Source organism: Amblyomma americanum, chromosome 2 (assembly GCF_052857255.1).
Source record: "Amblyomma americanum isolate KBUSLIRL-KWMA chromosome 2, ASM5285725v1, whole genome shotgun sequence".
Taxonomy (NCBI): domain Eukaryota; kingdom Metazoa; phylum Arthropoda; class Arachnida; order Ixodida; family Ixodidae; genus Amblyomma; species Amblyomma americanum.
Window position 1 is genome coordinate 111,659,920 of NC_135498.1, and position 25,803 is coordinate 111,685,722.

Genomic DNA, 25,803 nt, shown 5'->3' on the forward strand with positions numbered 1-25,803 from the left:
TTCGGCCACGCCGTCGGTCAATGCCGACACCGGTTTTTCTGCGACATGGGTCCTTTAACTCTAGACGTTTAAACGATTTGCAGAAATGTGGGCAGTTTTACCTCGCGATAAGCAGAACATGCAAGTTTAAGGCGTAGGGGTGCTTCTACTGTCATGCCATGCGCAAATTCCATCATTCCAGTTATGCAAGGCCCGAAGAAAAAGCGTAAGGATGCTTCTACTAACATGACATGCGCAAATTCTAGCATTCCAGTTATGCAAGGCCGTAGCGCGCAATATCGTGCAGCGCATTAGTTACGGTGGGCACCTAAGGTTCTTACGTGCTAAAGGCATTATACCTAAATGCCTTCTACCTAAGCCCATTAACATGAAGGCCTTCACCCAGTTGGAGGCCTGCCAGGGATAGACATATCTGGCAGGTGCCGGAAGGTATTTACCACGAAGGTCTTCACCCTAACGTCTTTTACCGTAAGACATTTACCCTAAAAGCGTTTGGGTAAAGACCTGTGTAAAGGCCCCAAATGCCTTCACCCAGGTGAAGGCCTGCTTGGTGTACCTGGCAGTTCGTCCACAAACTAGACTTGACTTCAGATGTGTAGTACGTAGTACGTATGCCCGAAGTCGGAAAATGCAGATAGTAGTGCTACCTCACTAAAAAAATGCTTCGAGGCTTCCTTCCGCTAGTTCAATACAGCTCTGGTTCACTCAACCGCAGGATGGCGCATGGTGCATACGTTCAAGGGAGAACTCGCAACCCTTGCTATATCTCTCGAGGTAAATCACAATGGAAAGGAGTTTTCACATTTTTTCCCACTTATCTGCGCAGAACACTCATAGTGCGCGTACGTTAGTTGTGAGAAGAGCATTTATGGAATGCGGAACTGCGGGCCTGCCACGTGTGTCACTGCGGTGAGCGGCTCCGTGAGTTGTCCATTTCCTGCAAGCGCTAATAACACTGACCTTTTATGCGGCTATCAGATATGCACTACTTCCTTGCCACAGTGAGTCATCGAGTGGGCGCTGCGTATCGTCGTGCCCGTAAACATGCAACCCTTTGCAAAATTTCTCTGTGCAGAGCGATAAAAGAAAAGGGATCGTTAATAATATTGTTATTTCACCACCAAAATGTAGAGGTGGCAGGATGCTCACAGTAAAAGCTGCCTCTCAGAGAGCTTGACTCTGCCATGGACACCCAGCCGCGAAATTTGGCAGTAAAACAGTTGGTCACATAACTTTCAATACATATGAAATTAGCAATATTACACACAATCACGACAGGCACTTCCTGTAAGAAAAACAAAATGACATACATGAAGTAAACAAGCGAATAATACCTTTAATTTGCTTTAGAAACGCATGGAGAGCCTAACACGTTCTTGTACGAGGTGCTTCTAAGGGCACTATTAGACAGTTTTAGCTGTGCGTACGCAACGGCTTAGCGTACGCAAGGAGTTTGCGGTGGCGGTAGTGCGCATGCGCAGAACGCAAGCAGTGCGTCTTGCGTGCATACGCTAGCCAGCGGACTTTGCGTTGCGGCGCTTACGTCGCCTGCGTACGTTTAAGTCGACAAAATGGCGGCGCCCTGCTCGCCCGCTTCGGAATAAGTACACGTCGCCGCTGGATTCTCCGACGCTGTAGCTCGCTCAAATGGTTGCGGTTCGCTTTTATTTCGCCTACTCTTGCCCACACGTAGCGGTATAAGCGATAACTAGCCCCTGTTTTTCAGATAATTTGGCGATTTTCAAGCTCCTAGGACTAACTAAATGTAGTGTATTTTCCTCGTAGCAACGACACCTGGCGAATCAGTTTTATAGCTTTTAGTCAGTTCTTACATTTTCTTCGGTTTGCATAGTTTTCCTTCTTGGAACAAAAAAAGGCACCCAATGCACTCACCCTAGTTGTCAGTAATCACGGATGAAGTTTTCTTCAACCGAGCGTTGATGTGCTTTCATGTTTTGTCACTAGATAGCGCTATTGTTTGCGCGTGCGCGTGAAACACGCTACAGCACGGCCTGCTAAAACTATACTTCGGAGCGGACAGCGTAACGCACGCAACGCCGTAGCGCTTTGCGTACGCAAGCACTTGCGTACGCACAGCTAAAACTGTCTATTATTAAAAGAAAGCGCATTTAGCAGACGTGGTAGTATGTCTTCTAGTTTTGAAGGCCATATGTTGTTCTGTTTTAACATACCACTGATCTGTGTAGTGTACTTTGTAGCTTAGCTCAGTGTTAGCCAGTTCATCAAGAAAAGACGTATTATTGCTAATTTCGTATTTTAAACCATGGCATAAACGAAAATGATATAGCTTGGTGATCGGAGGTATTTTATATTTAGGAAAAAGTGCTTGCGTGTGGAATTTTCTAGGAACTTTTTCAATTAATACTGCAATTGAGGCCAGAGCTAAAGAACGATAGATATACTGTCAACGTAGGTTTTTCGTGGCAATAGCTGGCGATGTCGATAAATTAAGCAATAATTTCCGACAGTTTGCTGGTAATAAAAAGAACATAATCGTCCCACGTAATTTTTTCATTGAATACAGCAGCCAGTATCCTAAATGTGGGTACTATGGTAAATGAGCACCATCTAAGCAAGTATCTCGTTAGCGTAACTTTCTTATTTATTGATCTAAAAATAAGTGCGTTCGATTTCGTGACATTAACCTGTTAGGCATTTTTTTTGTCCACTCGTATAAATTAGAGTTCGGAATTCACTCTAATTGCAAGCTTATTTGGGGCGGCTTCTCAGGTAAAGATACTCTATCGTCAGCATACATTATACATATTATACTCTTGGCAGGGGTTAACATGTGCACAATATCATCATTCAAAATGCGAACAAAAAGGCCAAGTATGCTCCCCTGAACAATACCTTTCTTGATTACTCAAGTAAGAATGTATGAGACATCCTGCATCACCTCGGAAAATAACCAACTTTTGGTTTAGTAGTTGATGATCCAACGAATCAAAGGGTTTTGTAAAATTTATGAAGATGCCGGAACATATTTCATGCTGATCACGGCGTTTTAATATATATTCTTTCTGATTTAACCGCGCATGCTCCGTAGAACAGTGCTTGCGAAAATCATACTGTGGGTCTGTTACTATTTGTTGTTCCTTATAGAACTTTCCAAAGTGTTTGCGGATTAGTCTTTCATTTGGCTTAGAAAATATCGGTAGGCTTGTTCCGTTGACCCGAGCGGGCGCATCTCTGGCAGGGTCATTGGCTGTGCGTTGTCTGTCATGTAGAGACCCGTAGCGTCAGTCAAATTTTGGTGATAAAAAATAGTGTACATTAGGTAAAATTAGCAGCACAATAGACGACACATGCCAGCGTAAGCACCATAAACTGAAGAAATTTTATAGCAGCAATGGCTGAGAATTCGAAAAATATTGCTGCACGGTTTTAGTTTGTTTTTTATGCAGTGGGCGTGGCTTTGTGGTACATACTGTTCTTGATGTAATAAAATTCCTTCAGGTGATAGTGGTGGGAGCGCTGGTGTGTGTCTCATGTCTCGCCTGTTGCGTGGGTATTTTATGTACTGTACCAATTGGTTCGGCGAATTGCTCTCTTGTACCGCGCGTTATATATATATATATATATATATATATATATATATATATATATATATATATATATATATATATATATATATATATATATGCGCGTGTGTGTTTGTGTTTGTGTGTGTGTGTGTGTGTGTTTGTGTGTGTGTGTTTGTGTGTTTGTGTGTGTGTGCTTGTGTGTGTGTGTGTGTGTGCTTGTGTTTGTGTGTGTGTGCTTGTGTGTGTGTGCTTGTGTTTGTGTGTGTGTGCTTGTGTTTGTGTGTGTGTGCTTGTGTTTGTGTGTGTGCGTTCGCGCGCGTGCGTGTGCGTGTGCGCGCGTGTGTGCGCGCGTGTGCAGATATATATATAGGAGCGAAAAGTGAACGATGCTTCCCATATTTTTCAGAACACTGCTGCAGCTCCACCTTTAGCAAATGTTAACAATGATTCGCCACTTAACCGCTTACCGCGTAGCGTATCACGTATGATATCATGTATGACAATATGATGCGGCTATATTGTCTGCGACTGAAAGTGTTCATTTACAAAAACCTAAGAAACAAAACAAAAGCGAAAAACGAAGCCGCCATGGGACTGGCTGAAAGGCACTCTACGCGTTGGCTGACCCGGCCTCTACCGCGTTGAGTTCAATAAAAGGCGGGAGGCGGGGCGTTTAAGCCGATTTAATTAGGACCATCGGGCGCACATGACAATAATCCGAAGTTTCTAATAATGCCCGGAATGTGTAGATAGAGTTCCCGCGGTAAAACAACGAGTCTTTAGTGCACCTTTACGAGTACTGGTGACACATATGAAGCACAGAAATCGGCGGATGGCGCCAGTGACAAGACACTCAAAAGCAGATTCCATATTACAGGCGTGTATCATTTAAAAGAGCGTAACAGAACAGTGAACACAGACGTATCTACCGCGCATAGCTGGGCGTGCGGTTTAGTGACGTCCAGTGGACAACTCGCTTTGGGTGAACAACCGCAATAGGAGTTGATGCGCACTGGCGGTGATAAATAAGGAACAATGGACAGTTGCAGCGTATCTGTTTATCTTTTCGTTCCTGTGAGTAGTTCGTTCAAACCCCACTCCCTTCTACAATGTTTCGGCGGCTGAGGGCAGTGCAATTTAAGACAAATAAATAACAGTCTTCACAAGTTTGGATGTAGTTGAAGATGCTATATTGGAGTTTGTGATAAGAAGGAAATTTCTTCTTAAAGGATATCACTATTTTTTTTCGGTATTTTAGGTTCACCATAAATAGTTTTGAAGTAGCGGGTGATAGAAATTGAAACCGGTCAAGAAAAAAACGTGCTGACTGAAACTGCATGGGCCACGATGTCTAATGCAGTGCCTCGTTTAAGTAACTGATCACAACACGCGTATTAGCGGCAGAACTGCAGTACATGCATTGAAATGATGTCTGCAAGCGACGTCCGAAATGAGCGACAAAAAGCCAGACAATGCAAACGCTGGGTTCAGCACAGAGGTAACGACAGACTAAACATCGTAAACTGACTGAACTGAAGGCTAGCAGGCAATTTGCCCGCACTTACTAGTGATGCCTTTTAGCTGCTAACATAATGCAACATCAAAACTGTTTCTCATTTTGTTTAGGTGGGAGTAATCACCTCCACTGTGTGCATTGGCCTCCATTGCTCGTATTGTTCTTAGTTTTGAGCAAATGTAATTGGCCTGAGGTGCGAGTCTTGTAAATTTAGAGTGTTGTTTACTTGCATCTGTATTTGTTTCATTCGACACTAGTGTTGGGAAACTTGCAGCCCAATGCCAGTAAATACTGGGGACCGTCTACCCATCAAGCTATTCAACGAAGTAGTTTTGGCTGCTTCTTTCCTGGTAGTCAAAGAAAATTAATGAACAGATAAAAAAGTCCCTTTAAGGAAAGTACACGAAATGGGCAACCCGAAAGTTCGTTTGGGCTTGGACAAAAAGCCGCACGAGTAAGAAACAGGAAAAAAAACGGAAGAAATAATACTTGCAAATAGTGCAGAAAACGCTTCGTTAAACGTGTGTAAAAAGTACACAATGACACTTAAGACTTTCACCTGTAGATTTAATTATGATCACTGTTCCTGAACGCGGCAGAACTGTCACGACATTACTCGAACAGCCGCCTGCATCTTCTCCCTTTACACTTGGCGGTTACATACAACCGAATGGAAAGTCTACTTACTGCAAATAAAGGGATGTTGTTGGGGTCGGTGAAAAGCTTCAGGGGAGGCTTTGCGAATAGCCGGAACATCCTCACAAAATGTCCGATTACACATAGCGGCCGGAAAGAATTGTTTTTCTGTGAGCGATACGAGACGCCAATAAAAATCGACATGCTTCAGGACATGCAAATGCACTGTAAGGCCACAAACATCTTGAGCGGGGGCGACGTGCATCCTTCTTCGGAAATACACAGCTATTCGGGTCAATTTGTGGACCATACTGTGAAGCTTGTTTTGCATTATCACCGATCCATACTTAACGAAGGTATTAAGGACTCCCTTGCTGATTATTCCAACTCCAAAGGTTCCTGGGATCCTCGTTACACGGCTTAAAAAGAAACCCTTTAGGCTGCATATTTTCGACAAATACTTAACATAAATAAGCAGTGGCAAAATCACTCCATCGCCAACATAAAACACATGGTGTTGTGAGCTGGCTTTAACTACGGTCGGTTTTTTGTAGCAGGCCGGCAGGTCGAAAACGGGTTCGTTAGGCGGGTAAGACGTAAGTAACGGCTTGCTCCACTGCCGTGCGGGCGTGGTTAGAACTCGATGAGAGAATTTCAGAGAACAAAGCCTAAAACGTGCCTTAGCCCACACTGTCTGCGCGCGCGTCTGAGCGGTTTGAGCGAAGCGTCCGCACGTGTTGCGCCGGCTTTCGCAGTTAAGGCGAAGATCGCGAACGCGTAAATTGCCGCAGCCGCCAAAAGATGACGCCAGTGACGCAGCGTTCATTTTTGCCGTTCCTCCCGAGCGTCCTATTTTTCAACTAAACTGAACTGCGCAAGGAGGGCAAGAAGCGTTGTTTATCGCAAACGGGTGGTAAAATGCGCATTAGATAGATTCAAGACGAGCATGAGACATGCGGAGGAACCATTTTAATTTTGGTAGGATAAAGTGAAGGAAGGAGCGCTCGCATATGCGTCGACTCCGGAGCGCTTTGCATTTATACGTGTTCGCGATATCTTCCAAGACAACGTTATTACCCGAACAGTGCCTTTTCACCGTCACACTTTACGCTGTGGTGGTTCATTTGTTGATCTGCATCCATTTTTATTTATATTATCCACATAACGCCTGGAGGGCATCTCTCTAAGAGGATGTGTTATTGAATTAGCGGGAAATGAATGAAGAAATATAATGGTTATGACGCGCAGCATAAAAGACAAGCTAAATCGGTGTCGTCAATGCGTACGAGGCGGCTTGGGTCAGCGTTTTCTACTCATTCGCAATCACCGCCTTCCCCACCTACTTTTTAAGTCTACAATGTAGTGGTTTGTCCACGCCTGATGCCTTTACATTCGCTTTTGGGTGTGTGTGGTGCGATTACATCTCTAAATAATGAGCACAGCTAAAAAGAAATAGCTTGCAAGTTACGAAAGCGCACCGTAATGCCAAGTTGAAGGAACGATGTTATCTGAAACAGTTGCTGTTTGCACGCTTTTGGAGCTCGCTCCGCAATTTAGAACTTGGCTGAACGTGAACATAATGGCGCGTTCCCGCGATTGTGGTCTACCGGTGAACGAGTTCGCGTTATCGCTGAGCGCACCACTTCGCTGACAAAGCGTTGATTTTACGCAGACAATTATCTACTGTGTTCTACTCTACGCCCCTGGGACGCTACGTGCGCTTTGGCAACATGCACAACGCATTCGTCAGCCGCGATGTGCTTACGGGAATGCACAGCAGCCACCTGGCGTCACAGCCGGGCATCACTAACCATCCAGACGCCGAGGTGCAGGTCAGTAACCAAATAGAGGAGGAAAAGAGTGTTGCTGGCCTCTGCTGTAAATACTAAAGCTGAATCTTTCAGGAGACAATCGTGAGGCGTCTGTCCCTGTCTCGAAACCTTTGCATTTCTCTCGCATTTGCGTACTCACATTGGAACAGGGATGTAACTTGCTTCCATTTGTTAACTCTCTCAACGGAGCTGACCTGCGGGACGATGATTGTTAGGGATCGCTGCATGGATGCGCCTGGAAGGCCTTGGCTGAATGGACCAGTAAAAGTCCTACTTATTAACCGTCAATCCGCTGTGTAGTTTGCAGTTAAGTGGTCGTCTAAAGCAATGTAAATAACACAAAGTTTGAACGCATAGGTTGTCTCCATTGTAAATCTTACAAGCGCACAACAATAACAGCCTCCTCACTCTAATTCATTTTAACCCACTCGATCACGGCCGCGCCTGGTCTTCGATTTGCATGCATACAGGAGCCTATGGGTGTGGCAACATTGCCTTTTTTCCAAGCAGTTCGGGCTCGATAGGTTTTTAAATGCATTAGGGATAAGGATCGCTATGGTAGAAAGAAGCTTGTCCGGTGGTTTGGATTCTTCTTGTCAGGATCGTCCATGTTGGAGTATATTGTCTCTGCGGTGTAGCTGATAGCCGGGGTCACACAGGGTGCAACCACGGCGGAAACAACTGTTTACACCAGAGACGTTCCCCTCCCAGAACAATCGGTTCAAAACAGAAACTAGACATATCCAATGCAGCTGTCTCGAAGTAGTCATGAAATGGGCACCAGAGTGTTGTCGAGTGTCTGGTCGTCGTCACCACATTCGAGACTTGCTTTCCTTCGATGTGCACCACGAGCTAGAAGCCTTCAGCTTTAGGTCCCCAATTTATTCGATGCCACTGATGCGCCCTTGGCACAGTCTGGAGCGAACGAGCTTTGAAATCTAGCCGACGCGAATGTTGTATTTGCGTCTGACCGTCTGGTCGTGATATGCGTTGCTTTGTTAAACGTGATGGGCGTGAAACATGGTGGGCGGTATGTTTCAAAGCAAAAAAATAAGAAAGAAAACCGCGCTCTGCGAGGGTGTTGACAAAGCACGGCCGATGAAGACTCCGGAAGAATATTTCAGAACTTTGTCAAGGAACCGCCTCGATTCTGTTAACAAGCGTTCCCAGCTTTGAAAAACATTTTACGGTGTTGCCAGTGAGCACGCTAGTGCATTTCGCAATGCAACTCCTCAATACGTTCTTTTTTTTTTGTGTTCTGAACGCTGCACGCTGAAAAGCAGGGGCAACCTTGAACATGGACGCAAACTTGCTTAAATCCCCGGCTCGTGCTGTTATAACTTTACTAAGTGAGACGAAGGTTGTCGCAGAGGGAGCCACCAAACTGAGAAAACATTCCAGTGGTCAAAGCATGTCAAAGAAGTTAAATGCATATAGCGTGTTCGTGCTTCCGCGAAAAAAAAAGGCACTTCGACTCACCGGGTTAGTCTCAGCTTCCAGGAGCCTCTGCCAGTCTGAAAGCGGCGAAATCCTGCAGCAGCTGTGCACACTGTCAGCGCTTCGAGCTGCGGCAACCCGTCGGTCCGGCGGGAAGCCGCGGACGAACGTATATCGCGAAGGCGTGCACTGAGCAATGGCGTGCCTGTACTGATAAGCAAAGGGCGGAAAGATAGGGAAACTGCAGAAACAATGCGGCCGCGTTCGGGCGTCTCTCCGGCTGCCCGCCAGTATGTGCGACAAGTGCTTCCTGTGCGGTTGAACAGCTTTAAAGACGAGCATTCCGCTAAACTTGTTTCTTTTCTCGACCACGGCTCGTGACTGGCGGCATACACGGCGGCATTGTCACACCAGTCGGTCGTTGGCCATTCTGATAATTCAAGCGCGTGGCCGCGCAGTAGTGTACGAGTAAGATTGCCCTTGGTTGGTTGTTTGCACCGATATCGCACACTCAGACATGTTTGCCGGACACCCAGACAAGCTTGCATTCTTACACTGTTTTTTTTTCTTGTATTCCTTTTACTTGTTCTCCGCATCGCCACTTAATTTCTATCTTATCATCTCTGCAGATTACTTTTTATAAAAACTTCCTCATGGATTACTCATGCACCTATGTTATGCTAAACTTGATAAAACGCCCACGTATGGCTAACTCTCGCGTGAGGGTGTGTTAATTACAGCCTGCCATTGCACTGTTGGCTCATGGTTTATGAGGTTTAACGTCCCAAAGCGACTCAGGCTATGAGGGACGCCGTATTGAAGGGCTCCGGAAATTTTGACCACCAGGCGTCTTTATCATGCACTGACATCTCACAGTACACGGGCCTCTAGAATTTCGCCTCCATCGAAATTGAACCACCGGGGCCGGGATCGAATCTGCATCTTTTGGGTGAGCAGACGAGCGCCATAACCGCTGAGCCACCGCGGCGGCACCATTGCATTGCACTGTGTGATTAACACTAGAGCAGTCTCAACAGTTGGCGTGAATTCGTGAACGGTGTGGTTAACTGTTTTATTTTACTCTCAACTGTGCTCACTACGCAATTTCTCGAAGGAAGGATTTTCTAAATTTCACTTATATTACCAGTTGTGTGCATCAGTGCACTGTAGGATCGAAATTTTTTTATTCAATGTTTGAAGTATTTGCGCATACGTAGTGTACGTGTTTAAGAGTGAGGAGAAAGCTAGTCTGGGCTGCCGTAATGGAGCTCGCTGAATAAACACGATCTTATGGCGTCATATAGCCTTTGTAATAACGCACACAACTGCCGCTGCACTAGTCATTCTATCCGGACGGGATCACAAGGATGGGATCACATCGAGAATGTCTTCGATAACATTGCCAAAATAATGTGGTTCTTTGTACTCATGCCATTCTTATCGCGTCTCATGTTATCTCACCCATTCTACTCACGTCTTCGCACATGGGATCTCGTTCACCAACGGTGATGATCATGTTATCTGTACTGGGTCTAGGCAATGCTATTAAGTCCTCCCCCGTATCGAGTTGCCTTTGCGGCATGACGGCGTTTTGGCTAGAGTCCTTGCTTCTGATTTTCTTGCCCATTTAGGTTGCTTTGTTTTGTTAAAATGGCTATTCATTATAGGCGATAAGAAACGCAAGGAAATGCGGGCGCATACGGCCCTGCTGAACGTGCTTCTGTCTATTAGCCTCAAACATATTGCCACGTGCCTAACGCGCCGCGCGGCCTCCGCGCTTGGTCGAAACGACGACGAAGCGGTGGTTGGCTCTCGAGGCGCTCTGGCTCTGTGACCTGGAACCTGGCTCTCTAATTAAAAGAGGCTCTCAGTCATGGTTTCTCCCCGACGCCCGCCTGCACGGCTCCTGAGGTCATTAAAAATATTAAGACGCACGGTGTCGGATAGCGGTTTGCAGCAAAGACGGCTAGCGCGTACTTGCAGCACAGGTCGTCAATACAGTGCCTTCCGTTCTTTTTTTTTATGCCCACGAATGCGCGCCTTTTGTCTCTCTCCTGCTTGTGGAGTGGCTCTGAAAAGCTCGCCGCCGCGGAGATCCTAGCCGCGTATGGGGTAGGAGAAGTCGCTTAAACCAAATAGTTCACATAAAGCCTCTCGTACTCCAAGAAATAACTCGCAAGTGGTCTTTTTTATGGCGGAGTTTTGATCTTATATTTATTACACGTTGGCAAATAACTTAGAACAAGGACGGGTTTTTCTTAAACAACGAAGTTTATGTGGGAACTGCGTAGCTTTCCTTTGTAGCGTATGGCTGCGGATGCAAATGAGCAATTAGCCCATCATTGCAAATTTTACTCCACCTTGGGAGATTCACCTAATTCATTTCACCAACACCGATTCCACTTCGGGTTATTGATCAATTCGTACTCACCCTATCGAATGCTAGCCGTCCCGGTTAGCTCAGGTGGTCGAGCGACTGCTGCAGTGAAGCGGTGGTCCCGGGTTCGAACCACGCACCAGGACAAATTTTTTTAACTACGAAGTTTCTGTGGAAGCTGTGCAGCTTTCCTTCGTAGTCACTGGATGCGCTTGTTTGGATGCCAATGAGTAATTACGCCATAATTACATTTATTCACGCGGGTAAAATGGAGGCTGCTACAATATCGCGGGCTTGCTACTCCAGTAGCGGTGCTACAGGCGAGAAATGAAACAGGTAAGTTTAAACCCAGAACCAATAAAAACCAGCTTTTATTATTGAAATTTAAACGTTTTGGAATGGAGAAAGAAGTTACACACATAGGAACTACCGTCTAAAAGAAAACGGACAGATCTAGTGCCGACCCGTAATGTACATCTGAACAACGAGCTATAACAGCACTCGGCTTCAAGGTTATTAAAAAAAAACCTTCTTTTGTGTGTGCACAGGGCTGCTCATCATTCGAAAAAAAAAGGAAAGTAAAAAGAGCCCTCTCTAAAAAGTATCCAACTGGGATTTTGCCCTGCAAAATGACAATGCTTGCAAGAGCCAGAACTCTTAATGAGGCGAGTTTAAGTAGATTGCAATTTTAGTGCCGCACAGAATAAGCAGAAAAACATGCCTTTAGTCTGCAAGGAAAGATAAAAAAAACACTAGGCATCGGCTGGAACTGAACACGAGACCTGCACAAGCTGGCTTTCTATTTTCCCGGCAATCCAGGCGTCCTAATAACTGATGCAGTTAGGAAACAGTTCTAGGTTTTAAGAGAGCCGAAAATGATCGCAGTGGTGGCTTAGCCGTTAAAGTATCCGCCTCGCATGCGGGAGGTGCCGGGTTCGGTCCCCAGTCCCGCCGGGCCCCCACCGGGGGTACAATGGGTACAAGCTTCCCCTGGCCTGGTGCTCGGCTTCTTTAGGGCGAAATGCTTGGGGAATGGGTCTGTGACGCCACCTTGAGCAGAACGAAACACCTTTTGCGATGGCGCTCTTCGGCCACAGATGCCCTTACGCCATAAAATTCATCATTATCAAGAGAGCGAACAACGCGGGTTGTAGATTTTTGTGTGAGTGTGCGTGCATGTGTGTGTGTGCGAGCACAGGATGTTACAGCAAAGGCTGCTTGCAACTTTTTAACTAGGAAATGGAAAGTATATAAAGATGCGTTTTGTGGCTTAGTGACCAGTAGTGGCAAGGGCCAGAAGACAGGTTAATCACGCTAGCTAGGAAGCTCGTTAACTATAACCTTTTTCTGGAGAGCTGTATAGAAAACTCGACGAAGTATGCAGCCAACCAGACGTAGTAAACTGTCGGCAACTCTGGCGCAAAGAATGGTGTAAATGCCTTGAAAATGATTTTGCTATTATCTTCTTCCGGCATCTCCTTCCGCTTTCCCTCTCTCCGCTTTCTTCTCTCTGCTTTCTCTCAAAGAAAACTTGGCTCCAGGGGGAATTACATATATGTTTCGCAACACACATTTCAGTGTACCCGCTAAAACAGGTATTGCTGCGAGAAGGAACTTTTTTGAAACGGACGTTGAAGCTTTTTTTTCTCAATGGAAGTCGATTGTTTCATTTTAGCATTTGTGTACTTTTGTTTGCGTTCGTTCGGAGGCAAAATATGTATCCGTTGCTAAGAAAGTTCGGGTTTAAGATACGTTATTTCTTTTCCGCCACTCTAATCAAACCCGTGTGACAATGTTGATGACGTCCAGACTATTAGAGGCTCTGTGATCGTTAGCCAGAAACGGTGGCTGTACGACCCACCCTCAAAGATGAGCGTCTAAAAAAATTCGCTGGCTTCGTCGCAGTTTGCTTGTGAAGACAGCGGCTGGCGGCGAAACATTTCACTTAATGACGTTTTCGATCGATTATCGATTAGGCGGGACAATGAATCGATATCAGTAAACGTGACTTTACCCTTTCACGGAAAATAGATGCTGTAAGTAGTAAAACAGACGTCCCGCACTTCTAAGGCTACGTACACTGCGGAAGAGTGAAGAGGGGATTGAAAAGGTAGAGAGAAGGGGCGAGGAGCACAATCACAATTTGTCACTGAAGCGAGTGTATCTCAAGTAGCAAAACAGTGCCTTGTAGGTCTTGAGAGAAGTCGACTGCTGTGGCCGTGATACGAGGATCTTGGCATTTCTTAAATGGCGAAGATGAGGACGAGGAGCTGGCGTTATCAAAGATATGAAAACCGGGACAGGTTTCCAAAAAAAAAAAAGCAGATAGTCACTGACGCATGTGATGTCGGCCAGGAGGTGGTTGCAGCTGTTGCTTGTCCACGGTAAAAAAAGGAAAAATGTGTTCATTCTGCAATGAATGAATTCAACCTAATGTTTATGGTCAACTAGTGATGAGTGATAGGCGGATTCTCAAATAAACTGGCTGGTTCTCTAATGAGTCGAAATGTGTTGATGCTTCATTACAGCTGGCACAAAGCGCAAGAGATCAACTGTGACAAAGAGAATCGGACGACCACAGCGCATAATAACAACTTATGTTTTACTGAGGCACTTCGTCATTTAAATTCAAGTCGTGTTTAAGTTCCCGCAATTCAGCATGAGATGCTAGTCTGTGCTGTGGTCGTTAGATTATTTTTTCGTCCATTTCGATGCCTTGCGCTGTACGCCAACTGTAATTAAGAGCGGATGGTCTTAAAACTTTTGTCATTTCTGGTAGGGTTTGTAATTGAAGTAACTCTGTAATTACGCCTTTTTGTGTATAGTACAAATAGGCAATCAGAATTTGAATGCACAATTACAACACGAGTTATAAGCACTTTCGTAATTTTAATTTTCCTCTTTGTTACAAGCCGCTAGCCCGTAAATGTTAATAAATTATTTTAAGCATTCAAGAACAGAATCACCCAAAATGCACTTTATGCGATGATTTTGTTTTTACTCTTGCCCCAGAGAGAACACAATGATAGAAAAAATTACGAATGGAACGTTAAAAACGGGTTAGCTGGTAGTTTTGACAGCAACTGATTAAATGTAGTGCATAATGTAAAAACCAGTAAATGCAGTATCACCGCACAGCTCTATTTCAACCGAATAAATTGATACCAAGGTCATTTCATTTGCCAAAGAAATTCGTGTAAAATCACCAACGCAGATAAAGAGGCTTGAAGTCGAGTCACAGGAAATTAAGTCTTGGGAAAACGCCGGGAGCTTTGGCTGCGCTGATGTGATGCCGTATTGAGAGACAAAAAAGGCACGAAACGAGCTTTCAAGTGGCTGCAAAATGGCTGCTTTCGAAGAGTGGTTTCGGCATTACGACCGCGTGAAGTAGAACGTCATTAATAAATTCGCGGTTCCCTTTTCAGCCGCACGATTCTCTGAAATGAAATTGGTTGTTGGGGAAAGGGAATGGCGCAGTATCTGTCTTCGAACCCGACCGCGGCGGCTGCGTTTTTATGGAGGAAAAACGCCAAGGCGCCCGTGTGCTGTGTGATTGATGTCAGTGCACGTTAAAGATCCCCAGGTGGTCGAAATTATTCCGGAGCCCTCCACTACGGGCACCTCTTCTTCCTTTCTTCTTTCACTCCCTCCTTTATCCCTTCCCTTACGGCGCGGTTTAGGTGTCCAACGATATATGAGACAGATACTGCGCCATTTCCTTTCCCCAAAAAACCAATTATTAAGTAATTAATTATCTGTCTCACATATCGGCGGACACCTGAACCGCGCCGTAAGGAAAGGGATAAAGCAGTGCTCCGGAATAATTTCCACCGCCTGGGGATCTTTATCGTGCACTGACATCGCACAGCACACTGGCGTTTCGCCTCCATCGAAACGCTGGCGCCACAAGATTTTCAAAGTATTCATTTTTTTTCGTACATTGGGATCGTTTTGAACGCCGATATTTTGGGGAGATATAGTTCGAAGTACATTCAGCTCGGAAAACCGTTTTTGTTTTCAAAAATCTACTTTTTCGCATTTTTTTCCGACCTCAACACCCGCATCCACCCGTTAGATCTGCGCTTGAATATTGAACCGAGGTTCACCACAAGCAGCTTTAGAACGCCCACTTACCCTCTCAGTTGGCGCAGGGACGCAATGCAAAGCTGCGTACATCCCAGTCTGCTGTGCCTCCCACACTGAGCCTGATTCCGCAGCTGGGCGCCACTTATCCGCTCAGATAACGCCGCGACGCTCAACTGCAAGCACTGCATGCACTAACGTACGCGCGGCGTGGATTACGCTGCATTTGCACTTTTCAACTCGCGCGCTGTTGGGGCGCAGCGGTTGCTGCGATGCGGTAAGTTTCCTGGAACTTTGGCTGGCTGCGCCTGTAAGCGCCGTTGCTTGCGCGTAGGGAAAGTGTCTGAAAATTTGCTGGATGGGCTACTCGTTTGGCCTATTCGTCAGTCGCAGGCTGCAGTTTCGCGCGAACGGCAATTCCGATTAGTTTTTTTTTAATGCACGTATGCATTTAGCGACTGCACCTTCGCTTCGCTGTGTCCGCAAATTTTTTGTCTGCCTGTTGGTTCATATAACCTGATAATTGCTGAAAACAAAACGCCCAAAGATAATTTTAAGCCTTCGAACCCACGCCCCTTGGGTACGCCACCGGAAGCGCTTGTGACGCTTAATTTAATTTGGGTGTCAGGCATTAGAAGTACTGATAGTATTTTAATATGCTGTAGTTATCGTATACTCAAGCTACGCAAAAAAATTGCGTGATTACTGCAATAGAGAAACACAAAGGCTTAGAATGTAAAAAAATGTTTTTTTAGAGAAATTTCAAAAGAAAAAATTTGCACCCTCTTCCTGGCACAATGCATCATTTGCAATGTAGAGACAAGGTTTGCAACCAAGAAGATGTTGCAAACTTGTGGGCGAGCAAAAATCGAGGGCTCCCGACCTATCCACGCAGTCGTTTGCCACCTCGAAGAGATAATTTGTGACTCCCAATAAGGCACATTCTTCCTGACCTGATGCGGGGGAACTCCAAGATACTGAGAGTCCCCAGCTAATCCCACTGAAACTATTAGATTTCGTACCCCAGTAACCCAACCAAAATCCTTTAGATTTTTGCAAGTTTAGATCTTCGCCTGAGACGTCACAGAACTTCGCTGCTAAATGCAAAGCTTCAAGCACGCTCTTGTTTATCCGAACACAAAGGGCGACGTCATCAACAGAGACTAAAATTATAATTTCCGACTGATCCGTGAGAATCCTCGAATGGCTTGTGATCCGATGCTACCAAGACACAAGGGTTCGAGGTTAAAGCAAATAACAGAGGTGATAATGGCCAACCCTTCCGTACAGACGAGATTAGTGAAATTAATTTGGTAAGCTCATGATTTACGATCCACCTTATATGGGAGTGTTTGTAGCATAGTCTAATGCCCTTAAGCAATACATCCCTGCACAAGCGCTACTCAGACTATATTCGCGACCTTTGTTTTGCGCTCTCATTGGGAACCTATGCGCTGAGGCAATTTTTTTCTTTCTCTCGAGTCTGGAGGAGTTAGCGCTGTTCACTAGTTTGTTCACCGGTTTGTTTCCCGGTTTTTCTTCTTCAAAGCTGCAAGCCACACATTTGCTTAGAAGGCGGCTGAGTGGTCGCCTGCCTTATATCTTTGCTTCAGCTGGTAATGGCCGAGAAGGGGCTTTGTGGGGTTTCCTGAAGGATGTTGCTGATACCCTTGATTTACAAACTGCTCGCTTCTCGCGGCAATATTTATTTGACCTGTCCAGGAGCCAGATGACAAAAGCACTAACAGAATCTCTTTTCCCAGTGCTCGTGTATCGGCACCCTTAACTTGATTCTGTGGATTATAGTGTACTGAAGTAACTTCAGCGAATGAATATTCAACCTGCTGAAAATCGCTTCTTTTTTAAACTCCACCCTCGGACTCCATCCGTCAAGGCCTGGCTTCGCGTCAAGGGGCTTTTGTGCCACGGCCGTTGAACTGTCTCCTGTGCGGCCAACCACAGGCGATCGATCATTGCTTTGTGTGTACCGTGATGCAGTGTTTTTCCTGACATGCTACAAAGGACAATCAAAAATGACATTGAGGTCTCGCCTTACAGTATCAGGTTCTTGCCTGTCCAGAAAGTCGTCGGGATTCCGTGCGATTTGTTAATGCTGATCGGACTTTTTAATTTGTGGAAGAGCCGCATGATGGATAGACACGCAGAAGCTGGGAACAGTGTGGCATGGTGCGGAGAATTTATGCAGCTCAGGATCGGCCGCCTGCATGGTTGCCGGTTCTTGACGCATGTGCATGTCTCTCGAAATTTTCAAGTGCTGGTGGAGTGCAGTGTGTGAAGACATGAGGATGTGTGTCTGCGTCGCGGAGTTGTATGTGCGTACGTAAAGCATTTGATAGCTTAGCGCCATTGATTTTCGTGCTATAAAGAAAAAAAACAGCGAGAGCGCACTGCTATCGATGACTGGCCAGCGAAGCTGACCTGTTCGCGCTGCCGAAGGATCGAATCCCATTCACGGTAAAGTTTGTTTGACGTATTTTTATTCATTTATTTCACTTTTCACAAACGGACATACATCGCAAGATACGCGGCACAAAATGACAAATATTGCAAGATCTCGGTTGGGGTTTACCCATAGAAACAGTGCGTTCGCACTGAAAGTCCTTACAACGCACGCACTCATGCAGCTGCGGTGATACCGAGTTCAAAAAAGTGGCTTTGTCCTTTCTACAGATTGTATGTGTGACGCGCAGATTCGCCCGCTTCGCAGGGTTTGTTTTCCCTTTGGATGAGTTTACAGCGACGATGTGCAACACAACCGTTTCCCGCAGCGATGTTCAAGCGCGACAAGGGCGATCTGACGGAATAGCAACACAGCGACCAATAATTTTCATTCCGATTTCCACTCTCGAAGGAATCGGTGCTGGCGCTGACAACAGAAGAGAGCCGCTTCCGCTGTTACTGCTCACCGCGCTGGGCTTCTACGTGCGATGCAGACAGTTTGTAGATGTTGTGAATGTGTTTGCGGACACACTCGCCTATCAAGTGGTGTGTACTGGATCCAGCCTCGCTCCCATTATAAGTGACCTACTTCTCGCTTGTATACGAGCGTTGCCTTCAAGCCAAGGTTGAAGACGCGACCATAGTTAAAGTCGTGCGTTACGTCATTGAATTTTTAATTTTTTTTATCGCACAGGTCACGCCCAGCAAACTACTGCTCAGATTTTTTGTGTTCCTCATGAAACTTACCGACTTGCAACAGTCCAACGAGTTTCTTGCTAAGAACAGATGAAGGTTTTTAGATAAAGAACTTGTGCTGTCCAATGAACATGTGTGCTGGGTTTATTCACAGCGTTCCCGGAAGAACCTTGTGTGATTTCATTCTGCGATTTCATTCAGTGGAGCGCGGAATCGCCAAAACATTTATGAAAACGGCATTGTGTATAGATCTCGTGTGCATCGAACACATAACGAGCTTTGACGCGCAAGTAAAAAGGTTAACCACTTCTGGATACCCATTACAGTTGTTGTAGAACGTAGCAGGCTAATTAATCGCCGAAGGAAAAATTCAGAAGAGTGTGCGCGCCGGTGCTGATCAACCAGCAAGGAAGACCACCGCGTGTATTCCGTACGTAGTGTACAAGAGGGATCATACAGTTTAAAGAGTAATGTGAGCAGAGCCTGCGTGAAACTGCCTTTCTCAGCCAGGAATAAATTGGGAGCGATGACCAAGCGAGTTAATCAAGAGAAAAATAAATAACGCCCGTGAAAAAAAAAATCGAACAAATTTTGTTAGCTGTTGCGGTGGTGTTGTGTACAAGATTCCTTTGTGATGTGGCCGATTCTATATTGATGACACAGGCCGCCGTGTCGATGAGCATCCATGCACGCATGTGAAAGATAAAGACGACCAATCACACAAAAATAACATCGTGGTATACCATGTACGAACTGCAAATACTGCGAAGCATTTCTTGATATGACCACCATCATCGCAAGGTACAAAGATGAAACCTGACGGCTGATTTGCGACGCATTTAGCATACGTAACTACGATGACACATGTGTCAGTCACCCTTCGGTAGCTTTAGTCCCACTATAGCTTGCTTATATTAATCAATGACTGCATTTGATACATCTCGATTGTTGAAATTCCCTGATATGTTTGATCCTTTGTGTTTCTGCTAGCCTTGTTTCTTTTATTTTGCTGCCTTCCCTGTGGCAATAAATCATTTCGCTTGTAGTCAGCGCATGTGTCTGTCTTCTTATTTTTCGTTACGCCTGTTAGCGCTGTTAAGCGTTCTCAAAAATCAACTTTCCAAAAATTATCAACCGAAGCTAAAAATATAGCTCGGAAAGATATTGCGAGTACAGAGCGAGCACTCTCTGCTCCCGTTGCACTTAGATAGATAGATAGATAAAGAGGAGGAGGGACAGGCAGGGATGTTAACCAGAAAGGAGTTCCGGTTGGTTTCCCTGTACTGGGGAAGAGGGATTAGGGGGCTAAAAGGAGGAAGAGAGAAGGGGAAAAAGTCATAATACACACACTCGCACAACGCTGTCACAATTTGTCACTCAATCCAGTCACACTCAAGTAGGCAGAGTGCCTTGTATGCCTTGAGGGCAGTCGACAGCTGTGGCCACAGACCGAGGATCTTTTGCTCTGTTAATGGGCGAGGATCGAGGTGGTCCAGGGAACAACACAGTGTGTGTCTTGAACTCGCAAATGCAGGGCACTCACAGAGAAGATGAGCGATGGTCTCCTCACAACCACAGCTTTCACAGGCAGGACTGTCGGCAATCCACATCCGGAAAGCCTAGTGGTTGGTAAAAGCAACACCGATCCATAAACGGCATAACAATGTTGCTTCGCGACTTGACAAGTTACGTGGAAGACGAAGGCGCAGTCCAGGGTCCAGTGCCTTGAGACGGAGGTTGCAAAACTCTCCCGTGTTTCAGGCTGAAAGTGTGAGCTCCAGCGCCAAAGGGCGAAGCGCACACGCAGCGTCAGGTCTTGATATTGGGATCTTCACTGGAAGTCCGTCGTTGTGAGCAGAACGCGCAGCCGCATCGGCCTGGTGATTACCGTTAATACCACAGTGTCCTGGCAGCCATTGAAAAATGATGTCATGACCTTTGGATATGGTGCCGTGGTACAGTAGACAGATCTCTGCAAAAAGTTGTTCCTGCGACCCGCGGCGCAGCGCAGCTTGCAGGGCTTGAAAGGCTGCTTGAGAGTCGGTGAAAACCGTCCAGTCATGTGGAGGTTCTTTACTGATGAACTCTACCGCAGCCCGTTGCACTAAGTTACCGTTGCACTTAGTATTTCTGCGAAGCTATCTAGAACGTTAAACAATAAGCGTAAAATGCTAAACAGGAGCTCGTAGGTGTACGCCTCAAATTAAATGCAGAGCTCTAAATGTTTGCTTGTTTTTAGTTTCAGATTCGCACAAATGTATTTAAATTATTAGGCACATATTCTCGACACCAGACGCGTACAAGCGGCCCCTCTCGCTTTGAATGCCTTCTTACCCAAGGAACGGCTAAGCGCATTGTAACCTTAGAAGCCTTCCTTCAGCGGTATCTTGAGTTAAGGATGCATGAAGGGCTCCTCACATAAGCAAGAAAAACCGTTTGAGGTAAAGAGTGTTCAAGACTTAGTGTTGAACAAATACTATCCATGTATCCGTTCAACACATCCGTACGCAGCAGTTGGATGGGATCGACACAATAAACAAGTGATGCAATAGCTAGAGCATAATCCATGAAAAGCTACCAAATTTATCTTTTCAAAATATAGGAGGTAGGATTTTCGGACATTGCTGATGAAACTTCATAACATCCCACAACTAGAGGCCCTCAGCATTAGACGTCTATTTTTACAGTACTGTCTAAATAGTGAGCTGAAAAACGCTCTCCCAAAACATCTTAAACCCCTCTCCTCTAGGAGCATTACATAACCATAAGTGCTCTCTAAAAATGATTTGCTCTAACACAAATGCTTCTCTATATAGTAATTTCCCTCGCACAATATCGAGGGTGGACCTTGTTTCTGTACATTGTTTTTGAGGCTGACAATTTTGTGGACCAACTAGAGAACTGTTCGCGTTTATTAATTGTGTTTATTTTTTATTAATCACAGCTGCATGTTTTATTGCTCTGAGAAAGTGAACGTTGTTAACTTGTATTTATAGCTGTGACGATGATCAAGTTTGTCTCATTTAATCCCTACTAGCTGTTTGAGCCATGATAATGGCCTGCCGTCTACGTTAATAAATACCAACTTTTCTAAAAAACTCGCAAACGTCGGTATCCGATGCTGAATATTAATGCGGCATCGTCCTTGCCTGTGTGTTCTTTCGTTGTCGTTGTTTCTTCTCTGTTGCAGTTTATAATTAGTGATGTACCAATTAGATCAGCAATCCACCTTATTAACATATCCAATGCCTGATGGCGCAAGTTTACCGGAACATTCAGACACGTGAATAATGAATAATTAAAAACGCCAATGTTATTTCACAAGAAGGATGACGTAAAAGAACGACAAAATTAGACTCATCAACATACTATCCGTCGCCCTCCAATATATTGACTAGTGCGAGAAAAAACAAAATTAGAGCGTCGTTATTGCTCAGTGAACCAAAAGAACAGGCCGGTTTTTTGAATGCGAATGTAGCCGAGAATAGATCAAATGAACGGCTAAAGTCTTTAATTTGGTTGTGGTGTGAGCAGTTAAGCATTAACTGCGTAGCCAAGTTGTGGAGGAAGCCTTCATAAAGTGCACAGCCACTAATACTCACCAGAGAGAAAATCTGATAAACAAACCGTGATAAAGAAATCGTCAAGGTGTAACTGAAGTATTACTTCCTCGCTAGTGTGCATTTTTATCTAGAATTGTTTCTCTGATGCCTTGGTTGTTAGTTTGGAAGGAAAAAATAACCGGAAGTTTGCTGTTCTTGCAATGCGTTTTTTGGTGTCAGCTGAGCTAAGGCAAAGTACCTGATGTCGGTCGGAGTATCTAGTGACGCGCTGTAGGGGGGTAGGTCTGTGTTGCGTTTGTGCGGCTACACCCGTATTAGCGCACACGTGTGTTCTAAATAATTCATTTTGGAGCCAAGTGCAATATCCAGATTCAGTGAGCAGTGATCAGGTAGGGGCACGAAGTGAGAGACTGTGTGTGTGTGTGGGGGGGGGGGGGGGGGGGAGGGGGGATAGTCTGCGCGAACATCGATAGCGACGGCAATGACGACGCGGCTTTTTCGCCAAACAGGCCAAATACAGTTATCCCTGTGGGGTGCACGGTGCGAAAGTAAAGTGTGCCCACAAGCCATGATAACTCAGGAATCATCACGCATGTGCCCTCTAGAGATAAAGTTAACCCCTTAGTGGAGCCTGACCGTTATATTTCTACCAGTTTTTATTATGCGAGCTAAGTTGTTAAGGAACCGATGCCTTCTGTAAAAAAATTTATTAGAGCAAGTTAAGAGAACAATATTGAATGAAAAACGTAACATCTTTGCTATTCACGAATTGCCACTGCATTAAATAAGCTTGAGTGCCGGTTAGAGCTGGACGGCTGTTCCTGTCCGCAAACTATTCTTTCAGTGTACCGAGAAGCAGCATTTGAAGGATTTTCAGGGGCCTTCACGGGATGATGCTATGAGGATTCGGCGGGGAATTGAGTATAACTCGTCATTTTTCGTTCTAACTGCTTTGTGAGAGAGAGAGAGAGAGATGTCTGCATTACCTGCTGGCTGTCTCAGGAAAGTGGTCCTCAGCGCAACATGTAAACACGAAAACAGGCCGGATGTGGACGACTGCTTAACACGTGTGGTAGGCATGAATTCTCCTCAGCCCAATTACACTTTGAGCACGACTATAAGTGTTTTCGTTTCGAGAAATTGCAAGCCTGGAGTGAATCCGCACTCTATTTAGATTGCTTTCACAATGACAGCTTCCGATGCCACTGATATAGGCGATTTATATTGTATCAAGTATTTTACAACTATAGGCGCTTTAGGGTGCTTCCTTTGGTGTGAAAAATGAAACAGCCGTCGCATTGTATAGTGATAAAAAACTATCTGTGAATTCACGTGCTGCCTAATGACGCCATAGAGCAGATAAACCTGAAAAATAAAAGATGTTACAGCCAGAGCTGCCATCTACCGCAATTGACATCATCCACCGCTGGGGAGCTCGTTGCCTGCACGTGGGATTCGATATGCGCCTCGCCTTATCGTCCGCACCACCCGAGAGCGACATTACTTGAAGAGGCAACCAGTCACACAGACGAAAGATCTGAGAGGAAGGCACACACAACGATTGGGCGCTCTTTACTGAAGCAGGTACGTCCCCCACCATCACCCAACAAGGCTAAAAGGCCGTGCACATGCAGAGCAACAGCAATCACCCAACAATGACAGTAGAGAAGTAGACGAAAACCAAAGTATCTAGAAACCCAAAGTGTTTTTTTATCAAGAAGATGAAAGGTGCGTTCATGAAACCATCGCCATGCATCGTAACGCAGTTGCCTTGGAGAAGTTCGCGTTCTTCAATGCCCCTTGCTGTTCCAAGAAAGCTGGCATTCTTGTACAGCAGGCGGCTTTCCCACTTACGGCAGTGGTGAGGTAGTAACAGTGCGCGCGCCCAATCATTTTTCATTTTAACCCATAAAAAAACCGCTACTATTATTACCTGGGTAGTTGGGGAACTTTAGACAACGTGCTATCTGGGATCATAGTGGTGGTTCAACAGCGCGAACACACACAGACCAAGTACGAGACGAAACACACAAACCAGCGCTGAACTTACAACTGATTTTTTATTACGAAGAAGCACGTCATATATACGCACACGAAAAACAGCGCACATGCTCAATGTCAGCATGACTCCTGGTGCTAGTACATGGTAAAAACCGCTTTAGAAGCTTTATGCATCAACACCAACTAGCCCAATCTGCAGTTATTCTATCTGTGATCAAGTGGCTAGCGTTGGCTTGGGGCCGTGTGCATACGTATGACATAGCTGCCATTGCCTCTTTTACACCATGGGGGAGTAATGCGGAGTGCCTTTTTTATAGCGCACTTTAAGTCATATCAACCAGCGATTGGGTTTGGACATTAAGATTAAAACAACGTCGGCACAAAGAGTAACTTCAGACAATTACAACTGCTTACGCGTGGGAACGCGAAAGCCATTACGGTTCCTGATTGCATTTACACCCACCCACGCACACGTGCGCCTATGACACTATCCGGAACTCTGCTCGACGTTTGTATCACAATTTTGATACGAAAATTGATTTTTGAGGAAAGGAAATGGCGCAAAAACTGTCTCGTATCCCGCTGCGCACCTCGACCCCGCCTTGAGGGGAGGCGTAAAGAATCTGGACATGCACGGATTTCAAGGTGCATATGTCGTTGGTTCGAATCCCTGTCGCAAGTTGGCCTCGAACTTGACTAGCAGATGTAAGCTATATGCAACGAGAAATCGTGTGACGTCACTCGGAACGCCGTACCACAAACGGCAAGGCAGCAGTGGCGTAGATGTAGAGTGTCCGCCTCGCGTGCAAGAGGACCGGGGTTCAAATTCTGGCGCCGCGCAATTCTCCACCGGGTTAAAAAAAACCGTGTATCGATGGAATTGCATAGCCAGACCTGGGGTGCAGCCTGATCTCGTTGACCACAACCGACAACGCACTCTCTCACCAGAACAGGATTTGGCCATCCTGGCGTAGTACTTGACCAAAAACCTATGAACAAACCAATTAACCATCGGCCCTCAGTCCCCAGCGGCTGCGGAGCAAATTACCACGGCGGCGGTCAGACATGTGATGCAGCGGAGGGTGTTAATAATCTCTGGCTCCGGACAGGCTGCCATTGGAATCTGAACCTGGCAACGTTTAACGCTAGAACTTTAACTAGTGAGACTAGCCGAGCAGTGCTGTTCGAGAAACTAGCGGGAATTAAATGGGATGTGACAGGGCTTACCGAAGTTAGGAGGACAGGTGAGGCGTATACAGTACTAAAAGACGGACACATACTGTGCTATCGCGGATTAGAGGATAGACGAGAACTAGGTGTAGGATTTCTCATTAATGAGGATATAGCTGGCAACGTAGAGTTCTATAGTATTAACGAGAGGGTAGCAGCTATAGTAATTAGGCTTAATAGGAGGTACAAGCTGAAAGAAGTGCAGGCCTACGCGCCCACATCTAGCCATGATGACCAGACCGTTGGAAGTTTCTATGAGGACGTACAATCGGCAATGAATAAAGTAAGATCACAGTACTGTACTGATGGGCGACTTCAATTCGAAGGTGGGCAAGAAACAGGCTGACGACCACGCGGTAGGTGACTTTGAGATAGGTTCTAGAAATTGCAGTGAGAGTTATTAGTCGAATTCGCAGATAGAAAT

At 45.6% G+C, this 25,803-nt stretch overlaps 1 protein-coding gene and 1 pseudogene across 1 annotated transcript in view; one reads left to right on the forward strand and one right to left on the reverse strand.

Annotated features, from left to right (window-relative positions):
- The window catches only part of LOC144121757 (uncharacterized), a 45,688-nt gene extending 30,159 nt beyond the window's left edge, over window positions 1-15,529 (reverse strand). The window contains exons 1-2 of the mRNA XM_077655126.1: window positions 15,481-15,529; window positions 9,012-9,179 (exon numbers count right to left, since the gene is read on the reverse strand). The gene's annotated coding sequence lies outside the window, so the exon portion shown is untranslated. The remainder of the gene's footprint in view (window positions 1-9,011; window positions 9,180-15,480) is intronic.
- Window positions 7,431-25,803, forward strand: part of LOC144119994 (uncharacterized) — a 31,115-nt pseudogene continuing 12,742 nt past the window's right edge.